General features: G+C 35.8%; 1 protein-coding gene across 4 annotated transcripts in view; it reads right to left on the reverse strand.

Moving 5' to 3' along the window:
- The window catches only part of ELF1 (E74 like ETS transcription factor 1), a 106716-nt gene that overhangs the window by 56848 nt on the left and 25203 nt on the right, over nucleotides 1-24665 (reverse strand). For 3 of the 4 annotated variants that reach the window (XM_077855503.1, XM_077855502.1, XM_077855499.1), the window contains exon 1: nucleotides 22480-22636. The exons of the other annotated variant lie outside the window; for it this stretch is intronic. The gene's annotated coding sequence lies outside the window, so the exon portion shown is untranslated. Of the gene's footprint in view, nucleotides 1-22479; nucleotides 22637-24665 lie in introns of those variants that run through there. 4 annotated transcript variants of the gene reach the window in all.

Here is a 24665-nt window from a genome sequence, read left to right on the forward strand (position 1 = left end):
AAAACGTCAAATCCATTAGTGGGGATCTTCCTTTGTTGCAAAAGGAATGAGAAAAATCAGAGCGGTCAGATTTGTAAAACAGAATTATCTGAACAGAGTAAGGACTGAAAGAGTGAATGGGAATATTCCACGGATCAAATTTAAGAGTACCTCTGCCACAATTTTACTACTCTTTACTCTCATCTCAGAGAAAGGTATTCCAGCATTTCTGCGTTTTATAGTCTTCATGGTCTCCCCAACCATATCCCAGTATTAAAGAAGCCAAAATTATCCCTGCTCCCATCCTCCCTCACCCTAATCCTTTATACGCCACCCTTTTCCAGTCTTCTCTCTGTGCTCACTGACATGATCAATCCTGATCTTTCTTACATGATCACAATCTTTTATAGCTGTGGCATTTTAGGGTCCTCTTCAAAATCACAGTGGGAATAGACTTAAAAGAATATAGACTCCAGAGGTGTCTGAGTGGCTCAGTCAGTTAAGCATCTAGATTAGGTCATGATCCCAGGATTCTGGGATCCAGCCCCATACTGGGCTTCTTGCTCAGAGGGAAACCTGCTTTTCCCTCTCCCCTTGCCTGCTGCTCCCCCTGCTTGTGTGCACGCTCTCATTCTCTCTGTGTCAAATAAATAAAATCTTTACAGAAAAATTAAAAGAGTATAAACTCCAGAGAAGCAAAACATTTTCACCTTTCCCAAGTTACTAATTTGATGGATTTTAAGATTCCTTGTGCACAAAACTTCCTGCTCCCCACATGTGACAAGACCTCTAATAACCTAATGATCTACTGTTTTTCATAGCATTATCTCTTTTCTTCTTTAAAAAATAGAAAATTATCTTAAATAAGTCTGAATTTAATCAAATAATTCCAGTGTTCTATATCAAGATCCTTAAAATGGGATTCTTTCTATGATCATCCTCTCAGCTATCTGGCAATCACCTAAGATTCTAAATTCAATAGCACCAAAAAACTACACACAACAAAATCACAAGATGAGAGATAAGAAAGTAGAAGGACAGGAGCTTAGTACTGTAACATACACACTTAAAATATAGATATGCAATATTTATAAATTCCACATGTAGCCTTTTATCTTCCTACTGTACATATCTTAGAAGCAAACTTTAAATATTCCTAAGAAATGTGAAGATTTATAATACAGAAAAATTAAAATTTTAGGCCCTTCTATATTTCATTATATAATTGCTCACTCAATTTTTAAAGTCATATGAATCCATTTCAGTTACTGTTAATTGAAATGCATCAACATCTTGCATTAGGTGAGAGGAAACAGTTTCGTTATGCTTACCTGATATATAACCAGACCTAATCAGAAGATCCTTCAACATCCATTTTCTAAAGAAACTATACTTCTACTGATTGACTTACTGGTAAAAAGTTGATGAATATTTACTGAATTCCCTAAACTCAGTACCCTTGGTAAATACAAAAAGATAACACAGGGCCTTGTTCCCATGAATTATATAATCTAGTTCAGGAAACAAGACCAAAAGAGACAGTAACTGAACTTGAAAAGGTAGTATGCAATTAAATGCTCTTAAAGCTGGTTAGTACTACAGCCATTTCAGAAGAGGTGATGGATAAACATTCATAGACAATGAAGGACCTAAAGTCAATCTTAAAGGGAGGTAGTAGGATGTGAAAACACTAAGGAAAAGGAAAAAGTAGAGTCTAGCATGCGTGAGCAAGTGTATGTGCACTTGTCTGAATGCCGAGACACAGAAGAATGCAGAGAATCAAAACTGACCAAAGTAAATTTGAAGACAATTAACAGCTTGACAGGAGCTAAGAGGTGTCAATGGGAAATGGTAGAAAATGTATTTAAATAAGCAAAGTAATGGTTTTGCTTAACCAAATTATGGAGTCTCGAAAGTCAGAGAGTAGTATTTAGCCTTGATTTGGGAAGAGGTAGAAAGTTCCCGGAGGTTTTCAAATCAAGTTGCAACAACAGAGTATGGTCCCTATGATTATAAAGCCCAATGTAAGTAACATACGTGGGATCTGGTAACTACCATCAAAAAATGATGAGAACAGCTTAAACAAACATTCCATTGTTCGACTGCTACACAGACAACTTCCAGGCACCAGTGTGTAAACTGCCCTCCTTAAATTCTTCATTAATTACTTATAATAGAGATTCTTGACAATGGTTTTTAAACTGCCTACAGTGCTGCAAAATTGCTTAAAACAAAATTCACTTAACTAATTTACTTCAAGTTTTTATTCTTCGTCTAAGGATTGGAAGAGGGAGGAAATAGGAAAAAAAGATTTTCAAAAGGATACTGACACTACCACATAACCTTTCTTACAAGTTATTCAACCGAACATCAAAACTGCCCTACATCCATCTGAATACAAGTGAAACTTTGAAATATGTGAACTAGTTAAGTCTACAGATGATTGTATCTTGTCATTTAGTTATTACTATTGAATAAGATTTTAAACAGATGATGCTGATTTCGTTACTCAATGAATAAAGAAGGGATACTCATGACAAATGCACATTTCTTAGTCACTTAATAGAGACTGCTATCACCAACATCCAAGGAATCTGGAATTTCTTCCAGAGATATCCAAAAGATAGGTGCTCCTGTGAAAACACGGAGTTGACTAAGTGACAGTGTATTAAACCTGGCTCTTTAATAAAGGTATTTTCTACTTCATGGCTTTGTGTTACTCTTGCAAAGTTCAAGAATTCAAAGTCACCTTCATAGATGTAATAGGCACTTATTAGATTTTTTAAAAGATTTTATTTTTAAGTAATCTCTACATCCAACATGGGGCTCAACCCCACAGCCCTGAGATTAAAAGTTGCACACTCTGCTGACTGAGCCAGCCAGCGCCCATACACTTATTAGATTTTTAAATCTACTTCTGCATAAAGACACATCCAGAAATTATAAAACAGCATAACAAGGTTTATTTATGTTATAATTTGTTAGTAATGTCATACCTAAAAAGTGTTTTACCATTAACATACGTACTACTTTACTTAATTCTTAAACATTTATAACAACCATTGATGATTTTATTTTTATTTTTTTTAACTTTTTATTTATTTACGATAGTCACACAGAGAGAGAGAGAGAGAGAGAGAGGCAGAGACATAGGCAGAGGGAGAAGCAGGCTCCATGCACCGGGCCCGACATGGGACTCGATCCCGGGTCTCCAGGATCACGCCCTGAGCCAAAGGCAGGTGCTAAACCACTGCGCCACCCAGGGATCCCTGATTTTATTTTTTTTTAAAAGATTTTATCTACTTATTTGAGAGAGAGAGAAAACAAACAGGGGGCAGGGGCACAGGGACAGGGAGAAGCAGATGACACCCCCTACAGCCCCCGACTGAGCAGGGAGCTCACGCTGGATCCCAGGATCATGACCTGAGTCAAAGGCAGATGCTTAACCAATCAAGCTACCCAGGCACCCCAACCACTTATATTTTTAACAAGACATAAGAAACCATGACACTTATCCTCAAGGAGCTTAAGAAATGATTAACAAATTACAAAACAATATATGGAAGAAAGTAATTGCTACCATTTGTGTGTGCCAGGCCCTCTGCTAAGTACTTCACTATCTGTTATTTAATCTTCCTACCAGTAATATCTACCTCACTTTATTTACACAAGGATACAAGGATTGGGGGAGTCAAACACGTAAGGGCAGGGACCTGATCACAGTCACTACTATAACTCCCCTACCCTATACAGATGGTTCATGATAAATATCTGCCAAATGAATGCTCAAGGTGTTTGGAGAGTCTAAGCACATGTCTGACTTCAGTTCATGCTATTCACCTTCTCATGCATTTAACAAATATCCACTGAGCACCTACAATATGTCAAGACTCTGTTCTAGATGCTACAAATATAGTGAACAAAATAGACCAAAACTTCTGCCTTTGTGAGGCTTCTAATCTAGCTATCTTTTTTTTCCTTCCTATTTCACCCATCATCCCACCCATCTCTCTTCTGGTAACCACATTCAGTTTGTTCCCCACAGAGTCTGTTTTGTGGTTTATCTCGTTCTTTTTTTCCTTTGTTTGCTGTTGTTTCTTAAATTCCACATGAGTGAAACCATATGGTGTTTGTCTTTCTCTAATTTATTTCATTTAGCATTATAGCCTCTAGTTCCATTCATGTTGTTGGAAATGGCACGATTTTATTCTTTTTTATGGCTGAGTAATATTCCAGGGTATATGTGTGTGTGTGTGTGTGTGTGTGTGTGTGTGCACGCACACGCGAGTGTGTGTGTATCTATCACCTCTTCTTTATCCATTCATCTACTGATGAGCACTTGGGCTACTTCCACAATTTGACTATTGTAAATAATGCTGTGATAAACACAGGGAAGCGATGTCTCTCTGAATTACTCTGAATTAGTGTTTTGTATTTTGGGGGTAAATACCCAGTAGTGTGATTACTGGATCATAGGTCAGTTCTAGTTTTAACTTTTTGAGGAAGCTCCATACTGTTCTCCACAGTAGCTGTAGCAGTTTGCATTCCCACCAACAGTGCACAAGGGTTCCTTTTTCTCCACATACTCATTAATACTTGTTGTCTCTTGATCCAATCTGGTGATCTTAATGGGAACAGTGTTTCCCCTAAAAAATATTCTGCTTTAAAAATGTGAGGTCGTCAGTCAATACAGGTTGTTACCTTACACCCAGATAGAAACTTCTGGCCACTCTCCTTCCATGTCTATGTCCCACTATCTCCTAACCCCCAACAACTGGGCAGAAAATATAAGATTGTGAGTTGTGGGAGAAATGCTGCATCTTTAAGACAAATTTAAGTACACAGGAAGAGGGTAAGCGAAGACCTGGGGTGGGCGTGGAGATGGGGGGAGAACTATAGCTAAACCCAAAGGCAGGTTTCTTCAAAGCTGATGAACCTAGATGGAGATAACCCAAGGGCCTCTATTTCACTTTAATTTTTATTTTGACTTTGAATGGGCTGAAATTTAACAATAATAGAGTATACTGGGATTTTTAAAAGCATTCTCTTTACAAATATAAACACTTCAAGGAAGAGGAGGAAAATTTTCCCTGTATTGTCTTCCTATATACTAGATGAACTTCAGAAATCGTATCTGCACTATCTATATTCTTTTATTTATTTAACAAGCACTCACAGAGACCAATCTGCCAGATTCCGGTGGGTTAAGGGAGGAGGACAGGGAAAAAGCAGTGGCTAAGACGCAGTCTTGCCCTATGAGCCATCACAGTCTACCACCTAAGACAAATGCTGATCGCAATAATATAAATAACATAGCAGGTGCAGAAACAAAGCTTATTTTCCTATGTTATTCCACAATTATTTACTATGTCCCCATCTCTTAAGGTTACAAACAACCTGAGAATAAGACTTACATCAACTTTTTCTATATGTTCTTTATTAACATAATTTAAAAGCATATTACAAGTACGTTGTGTTGAAAGTCAAATTAGGCCACAAGATCAAAGGACACTATATTTTGTTAATAAAAAATATTTACTTACTGTAATTCTCCATTAAAACAATAAAGAATTAGTGTGTTCGTAGGTCTGCTTTAGCATTTCGCAGATTTTTACATGATGTACTCACCTGCTAGAACAAACTGGTGCTGCACTAGGCTTTACTGACTATGGTCAAAGCGACATATATACATGTATTTTCTGACTCAAACACAGAAAAACACAAACACAAAAATACTGCAAACAAATGGGGCAAAAATGGGAAGCCCCACATGTAAAAGAACACTCAACAAGCCTATGAACTATTTTCCACATGTCTAGCCCAAGTCAGTTTTTTTTAAAGGTAGGTTTTAATAAACACAAGAACAACTTCATTGGTTCTTTTGAAACCCCTTAACAAGTGAAATTCATATAAGTTTTTAATTTTTCCTTTAGTCTTCAAACAGCAGATCTGAATCCTTAGATTTGACTGTATTTTTTATTTGATCATTTAAATTGATTTTTAGGGCAGCCCAGGTGGCTCAGCGGTTTAGTGCCAAACTTCAGCCCAGGGCCTGATCCTGGAGGCCTGGGATGGAGTCCTACATCAGGCTCCCTGCATGGGGCCTGATTCTCCCTCTGCCTGCGTCACTGCCTCTCTCTCTGCCTCTCTCTTTCTCTGTGTCTCTCATGAATAAATAAATTAAAATCATAAATAAATAAATAAATAAATTTGATTTTTTAAAATAATATAGTAATCTACATTAATTTAATTTTTAAAAATAAGATAGTGATCTACATTAATTTTCAGCTGGAAAAAAACTGTTAATACATGAACTTTTAAAAGATATTTTAAAACAGGTCTAAACTAAAATCCTACTTCTAAGAATACTGCTTTGTTGACAATAAGACTAACTTAGAATTCTAGCCCCAAATCACTGAAGTAACAAGACTTAGAACAAGAACAGAGAAAACGGAGAAGCAAGAAGTAGTTAAGGGAATTATTCCTTTTATTCAGTGGAGAAATTAGGAAAATTGTAATGAAGAGCTAGACATTTTCTCCGGATTAATCTAAAGACAAAAGTATAAGATTTCTGATGGTTAGCAATCAGTGATAACGAAGGTATTCTCAGATATATTTTTCAGTGAAACAATATATAATCATCATTTTCACCTATGCTGAAAACACTAATAATTTCATTAAGATACTTTATTTCTATAAACAGCAAAAATAAACAGGGGGAAGGCAGAAGCATGAAAGAAAACTTACAATGAAACTGTTTCTTACAAATAAACCATAAAGAAACACTGTAGTTCTTAATCAGCTTTTTGTTTCTAGAATGAAGAGAACACTTATCAAGCATGTATTTATTCCTCTAAGAAGTATTTATAAGATCTATTATATGCTAGATACTAGGTACACAAAAAATGAAGTAGTTCATCAACTAAAGCAAGAAAAAAAAGTATATAAACAGATAACTACAGAACAATGTAAATAATTAAGTCAACCAAGTGTTAAGGGAATAGCGAGAAAGAGATAAATACCTGTGAGAACCTGAAAAACTTCACAAGGACGTGACATGTGGGCCATTTCTTTAGGCATAAGCAGCATCTCTTTTTTTCAAAGTAGAGATAATGTGACGGGGAAGCGGGGGGGTGTGGGGGGGAGTGATATTCCAGGTAGACTAGGCAAAGGTAAACTTCAAAGTCTGAATCACTGAATAATAAGTGAAATAGCAATTTAATGAAAACAAACTTCCCTAAAAGGCCAGAGGACCTTATCAGAAGACACGTATTCAAATCCTAGTTCTTCGATCTACTATATTTTCTTGAGTTTAAGTCAAGCTCTGTGATCTTCCTTTTGTCATCTTAAAGTTGTACCATAAAATGCTTAAAATGTTTTAAAGAATTTGTATATGCCAAAACAAAAATAAATTAATGCTTAAATACTAAAATAAAAAACTAAAATTTTGAGATCAAAATACTAGCTTATTTCACTTCACAGTGAATGTACATCATACATACAAATTTGAAAGCCAATCCTTTATGACCTATAAAAATTTCACAAAACTAAACACATTTTAATTATGTAAAATTTATATTTTCTATGTCAAACATCTAATTGTAATCTTACAATCCACATAATACAAAACAAACCTACAACATACCTAGAATCAACGAGTGACAAAAGTTTAATGAAACAAACTTTATGTTTAACAGGTCTCCCTAATGGGAAATTAAAGTAGCAATTGTACATCTGTGTCTCTGTTCCTCTCATCGTGGTTTAACTGACAGGAAGCAGAAAACAAGATATGGCATACAAATGTCAAGTATTTCCTGCCTTCCCTGCTACATCTTTATGTCTTGTTTTATAAATAGTCCAATAGTTTATGAGAAAATGTATAAAAGTATGGTCAACTATAACATAGGAATGTGAAGAGTGTTTATGAAAACAGCAAATAAGGCTATTTTGAGGTTGGGATCTAAGTTCATTATGCATACAAAAACTCATTATAGTTTTCTGTAAAAGTATTCTTAGAGGAGTAAACATCTTACAAATTCAGACTTAAAAACCACAATGACTGAGTAGAAAAATCAAGTGTCTGAGCAACAGAATAAGCCCTCAAACTGGTTAGATAAATAACATTTGACCACCTGGATAACTGAAAGATAAGTACCACCTTAAAAAAAAATAAAATCAACCTTCAAGCAATCAACTCAAAACAAAGCAGGACAGATAACTTGCCTCTTTGATCTTTGGTCACCATGGTTTGCCAGTACTCTTCCCAGATTATAATTTGTGTCCCCTCTGCCCCTAAACAGTCTCTACTCCTTGCCCACTTCCCTATATATCCAGAACTTGGCTAACATTATTTACTCATTTATGTTCAACTCTCAACTATATACAAACTAAATGAAAGTCTGTTCTCAAAAGGTGAATTCTTACTGCTGTCACTTTAAGCAAACTCCCAATTAACTACAACTAATAGGTAGAGATGCTTACTTTCATCATATCTAGCTGCCTTCCAAACTAATAATGCTTAAGTATCGCCTCAATTCATCATTCATATGCCTCATATTCTATAAAATCTTGGGCACAATGCAACCATCTTCTCCATTCATCTTGGTCTATTTTTACTATCTACTACCACAACTACAATTTCACCAGGTTTTAGTGCTATTCCTCTCTAGGTCAATGTTCAATATTTTACTACACATAAGCCCATGTTGAGCTTCCTGTGACCTGTTTCCTAAACAGAACTTAGTATGCACTTAATAGTCAACTTTAAGCATGGTACCATGCTCCTAAAATGAGTAATCTCAAAAATCAAATGTGCTAACAATGATTTGCAACTGTTTGCCCTTGATTCTACCAAGGGCAGGTGTATATTATACTTCCTTTCAGCTTATTCCTGAGACTAACAGGTTATGAATTACAATAATACATAAATTTGTCTCTGATTCACAGATCAAAGGATCAAACAAAACATCTACATTTATAAAATAAATCATCCATTTTTAAATGAAAGTGTTTCAAACAGTTTCTGAAATTAAAACACACATAACATTGCAGCACCTGAGTGACTCAGTTAAACATCTGACTCTTGATTTCAGCTCGGGTCATGATCTCGGGGTCATGATATGGAGCCCCTTGTGGGGCTCCACATTCAGCAGGGAGTCTGCTTGAGATTCTCTCTCCCTTTTCCTCTCTTCCTCTCTAGACTAAATCTTTCAAAAAAATAAAGGCTTTAAAACACACACACATAACATCAATTACTCTAACTTAAGTCTAAAATCTTCCCGTTATTTTTCCTTAGGCTCTAGTATGTATGTAGTATATATGTGTTTTGTGTAGTAGTATTTTAAACTTTACATAAATAGAATCATACCATATATATTATCCCACCATACTTTAACAAGACACAAATTTTTGAATAAACACAAAGATTGGGATGCCTGGGTAGCTCAGTTGTTGAGCGTCTACCTTCGGCTCAGGGTGTGATCCAAGGGTGCTGGGATCGAGTCCTGCACTGGGCTCCCCACAGGAAGCCTGCTACTCCCTCTGCCTCTCTCTCTGTGTCTCTCATGAATAAAGAAAATCACTTAAAAAAAAAACCCACCTAGATTATTTGAAAAGGAATTTTAAACATTAAACATTCTCTAGAATTTAGTGCTCAGAAAAGCATTATTACTGAAGACTAGTTATGGTTATTAGGCTTCCATTATATTAGAAATATCTAAGATCTAGACAGCAGCCTATGTTCAATGATGCCTCTCACGGAAAGTGTTCTTTCTGCAGAACATACATGATTCCTCTTAAGAACACCATGCGTAGAGATCTTAACAAGAAGCCTGGAGGTTTAACCCAAACAGTCTCTTTCTGACTTACCTAAAAGGTGCCACTGACACAGTGATGGTTCCCTTAGCATGATGTTCTAAACTGCAATGAGAAAATCTCTATGTTTGTTTTAGAAACTTTATTTCTTTAATTCACTCTGAAGCTAAGTAATATACAGCAACTCAAAGTTCTCCCAATTAAGAACACAGTAAAAAAAAATGTAAGTCAGAAAATGCCAAATGAGGAAGTGAATCTACAGGAAGAATTGAATTTGAAGGCCTATTTCATCTATTTCTATAAAGCATTTAAAAATGATTGATACCACTGCCAATTCCTTTTTACATTGAAAATTAAACTCAAAGTTACTACATAGAAATCCTTCAGACTGGAAAAGAAGCCAACAACTGCCTTCCTGCCTTTTAATTTTCCTTTCCTTAATCACAAAACCATCAACTAAATGGAAAATGTTGAGTGTTAGAACCAGCACCTTCACTTTCTTCGAGAAACACTTATTTCCTCATTAGAGAGGCACCCAATACAGAAAAATACTGTATAATAAGCTTATATTTAACATAAACTTTCACAAATTTATATTTCTATCATATAATTGTGTAGAAGTACCATCACTTATTTGACCAAGCCCCATTTTTGGACATTTGGACTATTTCTAATGTTATCATATTACAATGATCCTCAAAATGTAATCCTCAGACCCACAGAGGATCCAGAAACCCTTTCAGAGAATTCATGAGGTCAAAACTATTTTCATAAATACTAGGGTACTATTTGCCTTTTCTCACGATGTTCATATTTGTACTAATAGTGCAAAAGCAAAAGTGGATGTGTAAGTTAGTTCCTTAGCATGAATCAGGGCTATGTCACCAAACCATCCTAGTCATTGTATTCTTTACCACTAGGCACTCATATTTAAAAGAAGGCAGTTTCACTTAAGAAGATCCTTGATGAAGAGTAAAACTATTTATTTTCTTAAATTTCAACCATTAAATACATGCCTTTTTAACACTATGAATGATAAAATGGGAAGTACATAAAACATACTTCCGTGGAATTCTAAAAAAGAATAGTTGTCTTGACAAAAACCACTAGTTATTTTTTTTTTTTTTTTTAAAGTAGGCTCCATGCCCGATGTGGGGCTTGAACTCATGATCCTGAGATTGAGAGTCATGTGCTCTACCAGCTGAGCCATCCAGGCACCCCACTAATTACTTGTGAGCTAAATTAGCTTTTTTCATTTTCAAAAACACCATTTTTACTTCAAAGAACTACCTATTATTCATAACTGGATATTTGGCAGACATGTTCCTAAAAATGAATAAAATGACCCTGTCACTTCAAGGAAAAACAACTAACAGCATTTGTCACCAATGATAAAATGCGAGCTTTCAACTGAAAATCACAATTTTAGAAAACTTACGTGCACTACTTTGGGCTTATTAGCTTTCTAATACTTAAAAGACTTTTTGATAAGACTGATATAATACTAAAAAATGTGATTTTTAAAAATATTATATCAACATTTGGAATACTCAGATGACCAATGAGTGATGTTACAAAATCTTGCTCAGGAAAACATTAATTCATCAAAGTATAAGACAGATGAATGGATTTTAGCATTACTGAGGACAAAAAGTTCATTGATAGAGTTTCAGAATCCCTTTGCACTAACCTTTAAGAAACCAGAATTTGGGGTGCTGGGTAGCTCAGTTGGTTGAGTGTCCACCTTTGGTGTGGGTCATGATCTGGGAGTGCTGGGATGGAGTCTCACATTGTGCTCCCTGCTCAGTGTGGAGTCTGCTTCTCCCTCTGCCCCCCGCCCCCGCTTGTATTCTCTCTCTCTATCATAAATAAATAAAAATCTTAAAAAAAAAAAAAAGAAATTAGCATTTGTTGAGTTTTGGTGTATAGTATCAAAGAAAAAAAAATCCACAATTATCTAAAGTGGCTATTAAAATACATCTCCCTTTTCCAACTAGACACCTGTATTAGGCTAAATTTTCTTCATATTCTTCAACCAAAGCAACACATTGCAACAGATTGAATGCAGAAGCAGATATGAAAATCTAGCTATCTTCCTTTATACCAAAGATTAAGTAAAGATTTGCACTCCTTTTGATACAGTTTTTGAAAACAGTTGTCAGGGTTCCTGGGTGACTCAGTTGGTTAAGTGCCTTCGACTCAGGTCATGATGCCCAGGATCCTGGGATCGAACATCACACTGGGCTCCCTGCTCAGCACGGAGCCTGCTTCTTCCTCTCCCTCTGCCTCTCCACCTCCCTCATACCTTCTCTCTCATGCTCTTGCTCTCTTATGCGCTCCTGCTCAAATAAGTAAAAAAAATCTTTTTAAAAAAAGAAAAGAAAGTTATACTGATAACTGTAACTCATATAAAAGCTCTTTGGGATCCTCAATCATTTTGAAGAGTATAAAGAAAAATTTTGAGAAGACAGTATAAAAAAAGTTTGTAAACTGCTGTTGCTATTAAGACCAGTGGTTCAAATATCTTCATAGCTTAATCTTTGTTCCCATCCTTAAATTTTCTTTAAAATAGAATCCTACAACAGAGATTATTATTTCAAAAGAGAGGTACACTTTCAAAGCTTTGATATAAGTCAAGTGCTATCCAGAAGGCTTTTCGGTTAATACTGATATCAAAAGAATACATGCAGGCACATTTAATGGTCTTTTCACCATCACACAGTACTTTAATTTTTGTCACTATGACAGGCAAAAAATGTAACTTCATTTAATTTGCATTCCTTTACTAGCAAGCTTAATATTTTAATATTAAATATAATTACTTAAACATAATTATACTAAGTATATATTACATATTTATATAATCACTAATTAATTTTATAATGTACTAAATATAAATATAATAACAATACTCTCCAATTTTTTTTAAAGATTTTATTTATTTGAGAGAGCAAGCAAGAGAGAGCACAAGCAGGGGGAGGGGCAGAGGCAGAGGGAGAAGCAGGCTTCCTGCCAAGCAGAGAGCCCAAAGTGGGGCTTGATCCCAGGATCCTGGAATCGTAACCGCTGAAGGCAGATGCCTAACTGATTGAGCCACCCAGGTACCCCAACACTCTCCCCAGTTTTAGTGACTTTTGCTGTTATTTGTGGAAGGAACTTGGAGGGGCACAAATAAATTTATGGTAAAAGTCATCAACTATCTTCATTATTGGAAAAAAAACCTCCAAACTAGTGCTTTTATCTAGTTCTGGTTTAGAACACTTATGTTTTTCAAACTCTGATTTAATTTATGTAAAACTCTGCTTTAGTAGCAACAGGAGAAAAGACTGAATCAAATGCTGTAAGTACCAGTGATCTATTAAATTACCCAATCTTAGGCAAGTTACTTATCATAGTTTCATAAATAAAAATTAAGAATGGAAAAAAAATATGTAAGAATGATATTTAAAATGCTGGTTGCAATCATGCGACATTCTTTTGGTGTCAAGATCCATTTATACTCTTAAAAATTATTGAGGACCACAAAGAGCTTTTGTTTCCATGGGTTATATTTGTCAATATATAAATTCTTTAGAAGGATGGGCTATTACTATTTATTAAATGCCCTTTACAGGAATCTTTTTTCAGAGGAACAGTTTATTGAAAACTCTCCAGGATACATTTTTTTCCTTAGTAAAATAAAGCTGTTAAAAATACAAGTTCTAGTATGCTTTCTTCATCTCAGTATATCACCAGTACTTTGAAGACCACTAATATAATGTATCTGTAACTTTCTCTAATCCTTGTGTATATTAGAACATATTTTAAATGGAATAAGTAAAGCATATGTATATAATTTATAAAGTTTCTATGTTTTGTTCACTGATATATTCTCCAGCATCAAGAATAATGCCTAACAGATAATAAATAATTGTTGAATGAATCAGTAAATTACATAGGCTGAAAAGGAATTTAATTTAATTAATTTATTTTTTTTTATTTTTTTATTTTTATTTTTATTTTTTTTAGGAATTTAATTTAAAAAGTTCAGGAGACCTCTGAACTCCATGACTTATGAGAATCCTTCTAAGTAAAATTCTAGGATTTCTACTTCCATTTGTTCTTCTCTGTCCCTGCCATCCCTGCCACTATACACACACACACACACACACACACACACACACACACACTGTGGGGAAAATCCTAGAACTAAGAGAGCCAAGAGATCATTATGAAAGCAAAAACCTGGATTAAGATCTATGTTTTCACTTTTTAAAAAAGACTTTATTTATTTATGTAACAGAGAGAGAATACACACACCGGGAGTGGGAGAGGGAGAAGTAGGCTCCCCATTGAGCAAGGAGCCTAATGTCAGCTGGATCCCAGGATCCCAGATCATGACCTGAGCCTAAGGCAGATGTTTAACTAATTGTTTTAATAGCAATTCCCACAATTATATTACTAAATTTTGGAAATCTTACATAGGGATTCCACATGAAGTTTGTAACAAAAAAAAATCACTAAAGATATAAGGATTGCTACCATTATAGTAAGAATTTTAAGGAAGCAAGATGAAAACCATTTATGTCAATAAATCTGGTTAGATGCAAAAGTCTAATTTGGGGTATTAGCTTATCAGAGTTTATCAGTAGTGTCAATTAATACTCTATCAATTGTGTTTTATGAATCTTTCTGTTCAGAAATGTGTGGGGTTTTTTAAAGATTTTTATTTGATAGTGTGCATGTGCACACAGTGCGGGAAGGGGGGGTGCAGAGGGAGGAGAAGACTCCTTACTGAGCACAGAGCCAGATGTAGGGCTTGATTCCCAGTCCAGGGATTATAACCTGAGCTGAAGGGAGCTGCCTAACTAACTAAACCACTCAGGCGCCCCAGAAATGTGTTTTTGAGTAGTATCTGAACATGGGAGGAGTCTAAATACTAAAATATTTCTTACAAACTATAGCTCCAACTTGTTAACGGATCTCAACTGGAAGTTACCCGTCAGAAGTATATCTAGAGCCATCTTATTAGTTATATAGGACAGACACACAGCCATACAACTTAGCTCTCAATCAAGCTAACCTTTCACTGAAACAGGCAGTTGACATTTTTTATGTAGAGTTTACTTATCATTTTTAAAAGTCAACTTCTGCTCCTCATCAAATTAATGTTATTTCTCAGTTATGTATAAATGTTAGGACAAAAATAAACTCCTTACACAGCAAAATTTGTTAGGAAGTAATTCAACCAAAGTGAAAGAAGACATTTACATCATCCAGATTTACACTAATATTTTACCATAATTTGATCCAGATTCTTTTTTTTTTTTTTTTAATTTTTATTTATTTACGATAGTCACACAGAGAGAGAGAGAGAGTCAGAGACACAGGCAGAGGGAGAAGCAGGCTCCATGCACCGGGAGCCCGATGTGGGATTCGATCCCGGGTCTCCAGGATCGCGCCCTGAGCCAAAGGCAGGCGCTAAATCGCTGCGCCACCCAGGGATCCCTGATCCAGATTCTTAAGAAAAAAAGTCACATATAGCTAAAGCCTCCTATATATACCTCTCTAATGTCATTTTACCCCTCCCAACTATTTTAAATTTGATGTTGCCCCCATATTTTTATACCTTTAATATATATGTATCAATAATCATATTGTTTTTATGTACATAACTGGAACTATATTGTATTTATTCTATTAAAAATTTAATCCAAAATTGTTTGAAATAACTCTAGTTAATAAATGACAGACATGGTAAACTATCTAATGGTCAAAATTTTTTTTTAAAGATTTTATTTTTTTATTCACAAGAGACACAGAAAGAGAGAGAGAGAGAGAGAAAGGCAGAGGCACAGGTAGAGGGAAAAGCAGGCTCCATGCAGGGAGCCCGACATGGGACTCAATCCCAGGTCTCTAGGATCATGCCCTGGGCTGGAGGCGGTGCTAAACCTCTGAGCCACCTGGGCTGCCCTAATGGTCAAATATTTTATATCTGCAACTTACTCTGAAGTGCATCAATTGCCCATCTGTTTAGGGTCCTTAAGAATTTTACCCCCTAGGACAATACACCATAGTAAGATGCTGAATGGGTAAGACGGCATCAATGGCAGTCATCTGTTCCCAGGAAAGATATTGAAGAACTCTAAATTATCTTAAACTATCCATTCTGTCCACGCTCTTGGTAAACAACTCTCATACCTCAGTGTGATGATACTGCCGCCTTAGAGAACTCTTGCACATATGTTCCATGAACCATATGCAAGAATGTGCCCAGAGTGGAAACAATCTAATGTCATCAACAAGAGAGAGTAAATACATTCTGGTCTAGACAGACAGTGGAATACAATGCAACAATTAAAATTAATTAAGGCAAATCTCAGAGGGTTAAATGAAACAAGTCACTATAGAGTATACATGGTGCTGATTCCATTTACATCAAGTTGAAAGGGGTATAAATTTAAGGAAAAGGTTATCACAAAAGTTGGATAGTAATTATTTTTAAGGAGAAACAAACAGGGGGACTTCTAACATAATGAGCCTACTTCTTAACCTAAGTTGTTGTGTAATAGGTAAACACTCTGTAATCATATTTAAGCTGTATATGTTTTATATATTCTCCTACATGCACATTTCAGCTTTAAAACAAAAAAAAAGAGAATGAATTGACCTCATTACATTACTAAGCTTCCATTTAGTATTTTGATATAAAAAAGATGCATGTAAACAGTTATTAATTCAACACCTCATATTTATAGTTTTAGTTCCATTGTTCATAGGACTGTTTTCTAAAACTTAAAAAATAACCAATTTTCCTTCATTTAGATTTTTTTAATTACACCATACAACTCTGCACACACATGAACCACTATAAAACCAGGCATCCATCCATCATACAGATAATGAACTTCACTTGACTTTTTAATAAGTCATACTAGCTCTGGCTACCTTGAAGAACTTTTACGATATAGGGCAAAAGATTAGACAAGGATAGAGCCAAGAAAACAAATTTTAAAAACACCACCACCAAAACCCAAAAAAACTTCTCTAAGAAATAGTTGCCTCTGGACAGCAGGTGAGGGGAAAAGGAGGGAGGCTGCTTTTCATCCTTCTAGTCTTTCAGATTTTAAACATAATGTGCATATATTACTTTGTTACCTTTTTAATATAAAAATTCTTAAATAAGTCTCCAAACTCTAGAAGGCATTCATATTGCTTACAGTTGCCTTATTATTTTTTTTTAATACTAGCTGTTAATCTCAGGCTGTAAAATATGGAGACAAAAGAGAGCTGACACCTACTACTCAGCAATTACAAGGCAAATGAAAGAGAAGTTCCGAATTTCTACAGGAGTAAGAGAATGAACGTGAAAAGAGACGTTTAGGAAAAGTTTTCTAACTCATAATATTTATAACTGGCAGAGAAGAAATCAAAATGCTTTTGTTTTTTTATTTTATTTATTCATGATAGGCACACAGTGAGAGAGAGAGAGAGAGAGAGAGAGGTAGAGACATAGGCAGAGGGAGAAGCAGGCTCCATGCACCGGGAGCCCGACGTGGGATTCGATCCCGGGTCTCCAGGATCGCGCCCTGGGCCAAAGGCAGGCGCCAAACCGCTGCGCCACCCAGGGATCCCTCAAAATGCTTTTGCATAGAAATTTGTACAACCAAAGCTCAGGTGCATAATTTTTTCCTCTCTGCCAACAAAACAAATAGCACACGGGTTATTTTCTCATAAACGGTGAAATACCTCAACAGTTGTAGCACAGATCAAGAGCTACTTTTACTCTAGTATACATACACCATCTGACAAGACACAAGATAGAGGTGACACAAAAAACTTTCTTTTAGTAGGCTCTCATACTAATGGGAAAAAGATTGCTCCAATAGTCGAAAACTGCCCTAATCACTTCAGCTGACTCAGTGATATTACTAATTCAATTTCTACCATCTATATGAAGCAGCTCCTAAGCAGAGGAACAAAATATTCTGACTAAATGATGGAAGCAATAATTATTTTCAGACTATTCAAGTGATGGGACTGTTCTTCTCACCCCTACAAAAGTCTGTGAACACTTATGTTCCATTAGATGGGATGTAATATGAGGTAAAGCCTACAAATATGCAATCAGTGGAGTTAAAGTCCAAAGAAACCTCAAAAAGCATATCCAAGCATCACATGGTATTTAAAAACAAAACAAAACAGGGGCACCTGGGTGGCTCAGTTGGGTAAGCATCTGCCTTTGGCTCAGGTCATGATTCCAGAGTCCCCCAATGGAGCCTACATTCCCACTGGGCTTCCCGCTCAGTGAGGAGCCTGCTTCTCCCTCCCCCTTTGTCCCTCCCCCTGCGCCTTCTCTCCCTTTCACTCACTCTCTCTCAAATAAATTAAATCTTAAAAAAAAAAAAAAAAATTAAAACAGGGGATCCCTGGGTGGCTCAGTGGTTTAACATCTGCCTTCGGCCCAGGGCATGATCCCTCTCTCTCTCTCTCACTCTCTCTCTCATGAATAAATAAAATCTTTAAAAAATTTTAAAACAAAACAAAACAAAAAAATGCCTCCTTTCCAGGTTCAAAACAATTGCAAGTAATAACGGTGTGTTTCCCAGGAGAGGATTTTCAAAGGCTATAAATGCTGCCTTAAATCAGGAAAGGGATGTCTTGCCTAGAACCCCAAGGATAAAGGAATGAAGAAAGAAAGGAATGAAGTACCAGCTAGTACTAAAAAAACTAACATTGGGAAAGTGATGGCTCACTGAGATAAGGAAGAGGCTAATTTCACTTGGGAAAAAAATAATTAGCTTAATTATTTACTGTGGTCAAGAGAGTGGTGGGTCTGTGAGTGAGAGGGAAAAAAGCAGAATTAGAGAAGCAGAAAAAAGGAGAGCCACAAAGTTGAAAGACACAGAGCAGCAAAAAGTGTATTAAAGAAAAGAATAACTGGGGTAGGTAGAGAAAGTAAGTTCTAATATTGATAATAAACTACTCCAGTCACTTTCTTTACTTACCAGAGGCTGCAGGCTTTAAAATATCCCTGGTTGCTTAAAAGTCCAAACATTAAACTGCTAAGTAACTGACTGACTGCTCTTCTTAAACCTATACTCTTTTTCTTAAAGTGTGGCCTACAAGCGCTTGCACCACAATCACCTAGGGTAATTATTAAAAATGCTGACTGATAACCCAAACTCTGTGCCTAATGAATCAGAATCTTGGGGTGGGAGCCAGGTGATTCTCCATTACACCAAGGGTTGAAAATTACTGCTTTAAAATATACTACCAGGCAAGTATTCATTTTTTCTTTGAATGGTTATGATGTGCAGATACCAGACAGAGGAAGCTAAGGGCCACATGCCTTTTAAAGACTTGCCACCCCAGGATGCCTGGGTGACTTAGTGGTTGAGCGTCTGCCTTTGGCTCAGGGTATGATCCTGGGATCAAGTCCCACATCGTGCTCCCTGCATGGACATGCCTGCTTCTCCTTCTGCCTATGTCCCTGCCCCACCCCCCACTCTGTGTCTCTCATGAATAAATAAAATCTTAAAAAAAAAAAAGAAAGAAAGAAAGAAAGAAAGACTTGCTACCCCTAACTTTAGCAGAACTTCCCCAACTGAGTAACCAAGGGTTTGATGCAGCAAATCATAACTGTCTGTTCATATGTGCTCAGTATTTTTGTCAAAGTTTCAACGAGACAGAAAAATACAACAAAACCTCTCTGATCTCAAAGAGCTTACATTCTTATTGGTGAAGACACTCTTCTTAACACTAAGCAAATGATATTCTTTCTTCAATACTAATAATTTCTCAAAAAAAAAATAGTTTCTCAAGATCCATAGCCTTCCCTATTTTAAGTTTGGGTCATGTTTCACCTCTAGGCAAATAGTCTGAATCTGAATATAACTTCTCATTGGTTTGGTTCCATTCTTATTTCACCCCCATGCTATCTTGCCCTGTTTTCCCGGTAAGAATCTAGGTTTATGAGGAGAGAGCCTGTGTTTTCTAGCTGTTTCTGTGCTGTCATTTGCTTAGGATAATGATGACCACATTGTGGGAGGTCTGATATTGAACTGGGTTAGGGGATTTGGAGATGTAAGAGATTCAACAGTTACAAGCAAAGTACTTATAAAAAACCAAGTTTCAGACTTAAAGGCAGATCTGAAGTAAATTTTGGCCACTCCAATAAAATACATCAAAAAGTTAACAAAGATTTTGCATGCTCAGAAGATTCAAAAGTGCCTAGTATGTATAGTATACTCTCAAAGGAGGAGAGAGAAGACACAACAAACAAATGGAATAAGATTACTAATTCTGGAAAGTTTCAGTTCAAGATGGAGTATAGAGTTTAGAAACTTCTAGATTTTGTAAACTCATATGCAAAGTTTAACACACACACTTTAATAGAACAAGGTATCATATTAAACAGTATTTGTCTTCCTAGAAGGACAGGAGATAAAAAGCAGAAATGAATCTGTCTTTGTATCTACAAGGTCAAAGCAAATTCCCAACTCCTTATATTTCCAACTCCCCTAGACCCGTCTTAAACCAGCAACGTCATAAACTATGAAAATGTTCCAATAATGAAAACAAGCAGTGGTGGAAATGAAACAAATGCAACATCTCCTCTCTGATGAATAAAGGAAACTAGTTTGAACACATTTTCAGAATCACTGGTTAATTCATTTGGTTGCATCTTACTACCAAGCAACTTAATTAAGGTTTTTTTTATTCTTAAAGAAACAGAGCCCATTTCAAACAAAGCATCACTTGTTAGTGTGGACTAGCAGGAGCAACTCCAGGGTGGAAGCCCTGCCACTAAGCACTGAGCGACCTTGAGGGAGTCACAAGACCTCTTCGGGCCACTATAGTGTCTTCATCCATACGTCCATACTGTTCATACGAGTGAGGCAGCTGGACGACCTCCAGTCTTTTTCAGTGCTCAAGTTTTTTAAATGGGTAATTCTCAGTTTAATTCTGATGACTCGATCTAAGTTTATATTCCACCTTATGAAAGGAAAAGGAGTGGGAAGACTACTGAGTAAGTTTCTCTGGCCTTCCCTTGCTTCCATGCTTTTTTTCCACCCTTCCCTTCTCCTTTGAAGTTCCACTTCAGTCTCTGTCACATAGGTAAGAGCCTGAAATATATGACCGGTACCTATTTGACTTAAACTAGATCATCCCCTTAATTTTTAAGAAACTAAATTATCCTACTTCTCTTTAATAAATAAAATCTTATTTAGTTATTTGTATGCCCCTAGATTTTTCTCTTATGGGTCACCAGCTATTGAAAACTTAAAGAGAAAAAAAGAAAAAAGGTTTCAATTAGATTTTTCACACAGGCCAGAGGAGAAGTAAATACAGCCTCTACTTACTCAAAGGCTGACTAAACCAGCAAGATGCAGAGACAAAGATGAGAGCAGGCAGCTCAGAGCTGAACTAGTAAAATGTCTGCTATGCCTTTCCTGCAAAACCATAGAAGTGAGACCTGTTCATAGAATAATCCTTTCCCAGAGTCAGAAGTAATAACTGCCTCTATATCCTTCCCTAAAAAACACTTAGAAAATTAGCAACAGCAAATTCCCTTAAAAAACAGCAAAATATTATATAGTCAATAATACATGACTTTTTGGTTTCCAAAAATTTTATTCATAATCACTGCATGTTCAAATTTTACTTGCATTCAAATTTTAATTTCATAAATAGCTTTCAGAAGTAAAGTACTACTGCACCCAGCTTCTCAGAGGACCTAGAATTTCAAGGCACATCAGAATATACGCTGGCCAGAACTTCATCATTTCAACAATGATAAATATTCCAGGAAGAGACTCCGCAATATTTTCTTTTACACAAAAGGTACTACTTTTTTTTTTCCTTTAAAACAAGCAAATTTTAAGAACAGTGATACAGGAGGAAGGCCAGTACTCTTTTACTTTTTCTTTATACACAAATTGAAATACTTCATGTTCTTTCAGAAGCTAGTCATGCATCTAAGGTTGCTCTTCACAGTAAGTTTCCAGTGTGAATTCTACAACTTTATTATTATTTTTCTAATAGTAGATGAACTGTTCTAGTCTTTCTTGTGCTTTAATAACCACTTTAACTTGTTACCTAAATGATTGCCCATTTTCCTTAAACTTCTATCTCGTTTTCAAAAATGAATGTTTAGTATAATTTCATTAACTTAAGAAAAAAGAAAAGGACAGAACAGTCAATGAGTAACACCTATGAGTGAGTTATCCCCAAACGTCCCTTTAGCCAAAATGCCAAAACAAAACTTGTGTCTCTGAAATTTTTTTCTTAATGCCCGTATCACACACGAATAGTACGGTTTGCTTAACTGTAGCTTTCTGGCTATCCCCACAAGTACAATTCGATTTTTTTAAAACGAAAATTTGACCGAAGTTTGTTTTGTGGTATGAAAAAGAAAGAAAGAAAAATCTCCTTTATTCTCAAGTCACACAGGGAAAGAAAGAAAAAAAAAAATCATACAAAACATTAAAAAATGCTTTTCCAGGAAGATCTAAAACTTTCCAGAATTTGAATGCTTTGTTTCCCCCCTAGCAGCTAAGCGCAATCAGGCATGTGACTGACTACACACATTTTTTCAGAGTTAAAGAACACATTCAGCCATGTTCTGCGACAGGTAAGAACCACCCTCCGTTTATCAGCTCAGGAAACAGCCAGAAGCAAACACACAAAATCCTAACAAGTTACCTTCAAATATTCTCGTTCTCTTTTTGTCCTTTGGGCTTGAAAATAAAAAGCAATCCGGCAAGTTTTATGCTGTTAAAATGGCTCCTGTAGATTGGGGAAGTGGTGTCTGTGCTTCAGCCTATGAGTCATACATGAAACTAAGTGTTTCTAAGGGAGGCACGCCCATGTTGCTGTGGACCCAATTATCCTGCTGGGTCAAACATGCAAATCTACAGGTAAAAAAAAAAGAGGAGAGGTATAGAAAAAGGAGGGGCATAGAGCCAAGGAGCAAGATCTACCTTGATTAAACCATTATTCAGCTCATGCTAATTACCATAATTTAAAATTAACAACAGAAAAATAGAAATCAGGATCTACAAGGAAACAAAATTAACACCGTATGTTGTTTTAAAAAAATTAAATCTCAACTTTAAAAATTATCTTAATATATCAAGTAAGTAAAACTATGAAAAGAAAAACAGTGTGGGAGGGAATGGAAGAGAGACAGCAAATTTTCTGGCTTTTAATTTAACAATGGACTGGTGAGTCTAACCAGGCTACTCATTAACCCTTACATGAAAGGGGTATATTGCTGGAAAATGTAATCTAGAAAAGCTAGCAAACTACAGTATCAGATGAGATTTACAAGTTCACTAAATATAAAATCTACTTCCTAATTTTCTAATTCAAAGTTCAGTGGAAAAAGAAGTATGAATTAATCTGATTTGTAAAATTTAAACAAATCCAGAGTTAGTAAGGAACCAAAGTATAATACAGCAAAATGATTTTAAACTGCAAGCTTGATAAAGCTCTATTTTAAACAAATTACCAATGCAATCATGGTTCATGATTCTACTACTTAGAAGTGACAGCCACAGTTTTAACTTTCAAACAAAATTATCCACAAATAAAAGCCTACCATGGGCCAGGCACCCTGCTGCACCATACATGGTGATCCTAAGGCTGCCAACGAAAGACATGGACAGTGAAGTTTTGCTCTCCAAGTCCTCATACACCCGACAAGGTGCCCAAGCAGCTGAAATGTTAGTAAAACTACTTAAGCCCTGTCCCCTGGGTGAATATTAATTAATTTATTCTAAGTAAGGGCTTAAATTGGTCAAAATGGCTTGAAAGCATTAAGCGCTTTCAAAAGTGCTTTACATGATAAAATGCTACTCACTAGCTAGCCTTCATCTTAATATTTTACAAAAAGTAAATAGGATTTGGCAAGGTTTTCTCCCTTTAATTAATTACTTGGAAGTAATTACTCTGCCTTACTAGAGGCACAGCTGAGAGGACAAGCTGTCACTGACTCAGACGGGGAACTTTACAAACGGCTACAAAACGTAATGATTGTGAACCGACTTTCTGCCCATTAAGTGCCTATTTATTCCATTCTGCTGAACACTGTTTGATTTACCTTTTCACTAAGATAATCCCCATGGTTTAACAAATTATTAATAAAAAATTATGCTAAAAAGAAAAACACATCACTTTTTCTACTGTCAAACGTCATATTCAGTTAGCTTACTTTAGAGCTCATTTATTTAGAATGACTGCTTGGATCCCAAACAAGAAGGTCCTCTGAGCAGTCATAGGAGATGTTCACTGGAAAATTCCCAAGTCGTTTCCCAGTGCTGACATTTATTTTAGACCATATTCATGTAAGCCCAATAATTTAATTATCTTTTAGCTAATTAGAAATAGAAGTTATAAGAGTGAATGAAAGAGGGAATAGTGAAAGGATGATGTCAGAATGAACAAATGAGTAGATAAGAGAAGACTAAAAAAAAAAAAAAAAAACAACCTGTAAAACTCCAAATAAATATAACTTTAAAAGTCCTGGGACCTGGAGCCATCTTATAAGGTCAAAAAGTTCTACATGCTCCCTACATATATTGTCAAACAGTAAATGCCTTGAAGTCAGCATTACTATGATAAAGGTCTTTGAAATACAAAGTGAATAAGTATGTCAAATCTTTTAGGAAGTATGGATACATAAAAGGAGAAGCTTCTGCTATTGAGAAAATCCATAAATAAAGTACCTCAATTACCTGATAATGGCAGATATTTGGAAAATAACTTAAGAGAAGTACTTTTGACCACCAGTATGTAGAAGTGAAGTAAGAGACATAAATTGAAAATAGTCACCCTCTTTCAACAGCAACAAATATCTTAGCTGTTCCTAGGGAGATGATTCCAGAGTT

This window comes from Canis aureus, chromosome 17 (genome assembly GCF_053574225.1).
Source record: "Canis aureus isolate CA01 chromosome 17, VMU_Caureus_v.1.0, whole genome shotgun sequence".
NCBI classification, from domain to species: domain Eukaryota; kingdom Metazoa; phylum Chordata; class Mammalia; order Carnivora; family Canidae; genus Canis; species Canis aureus.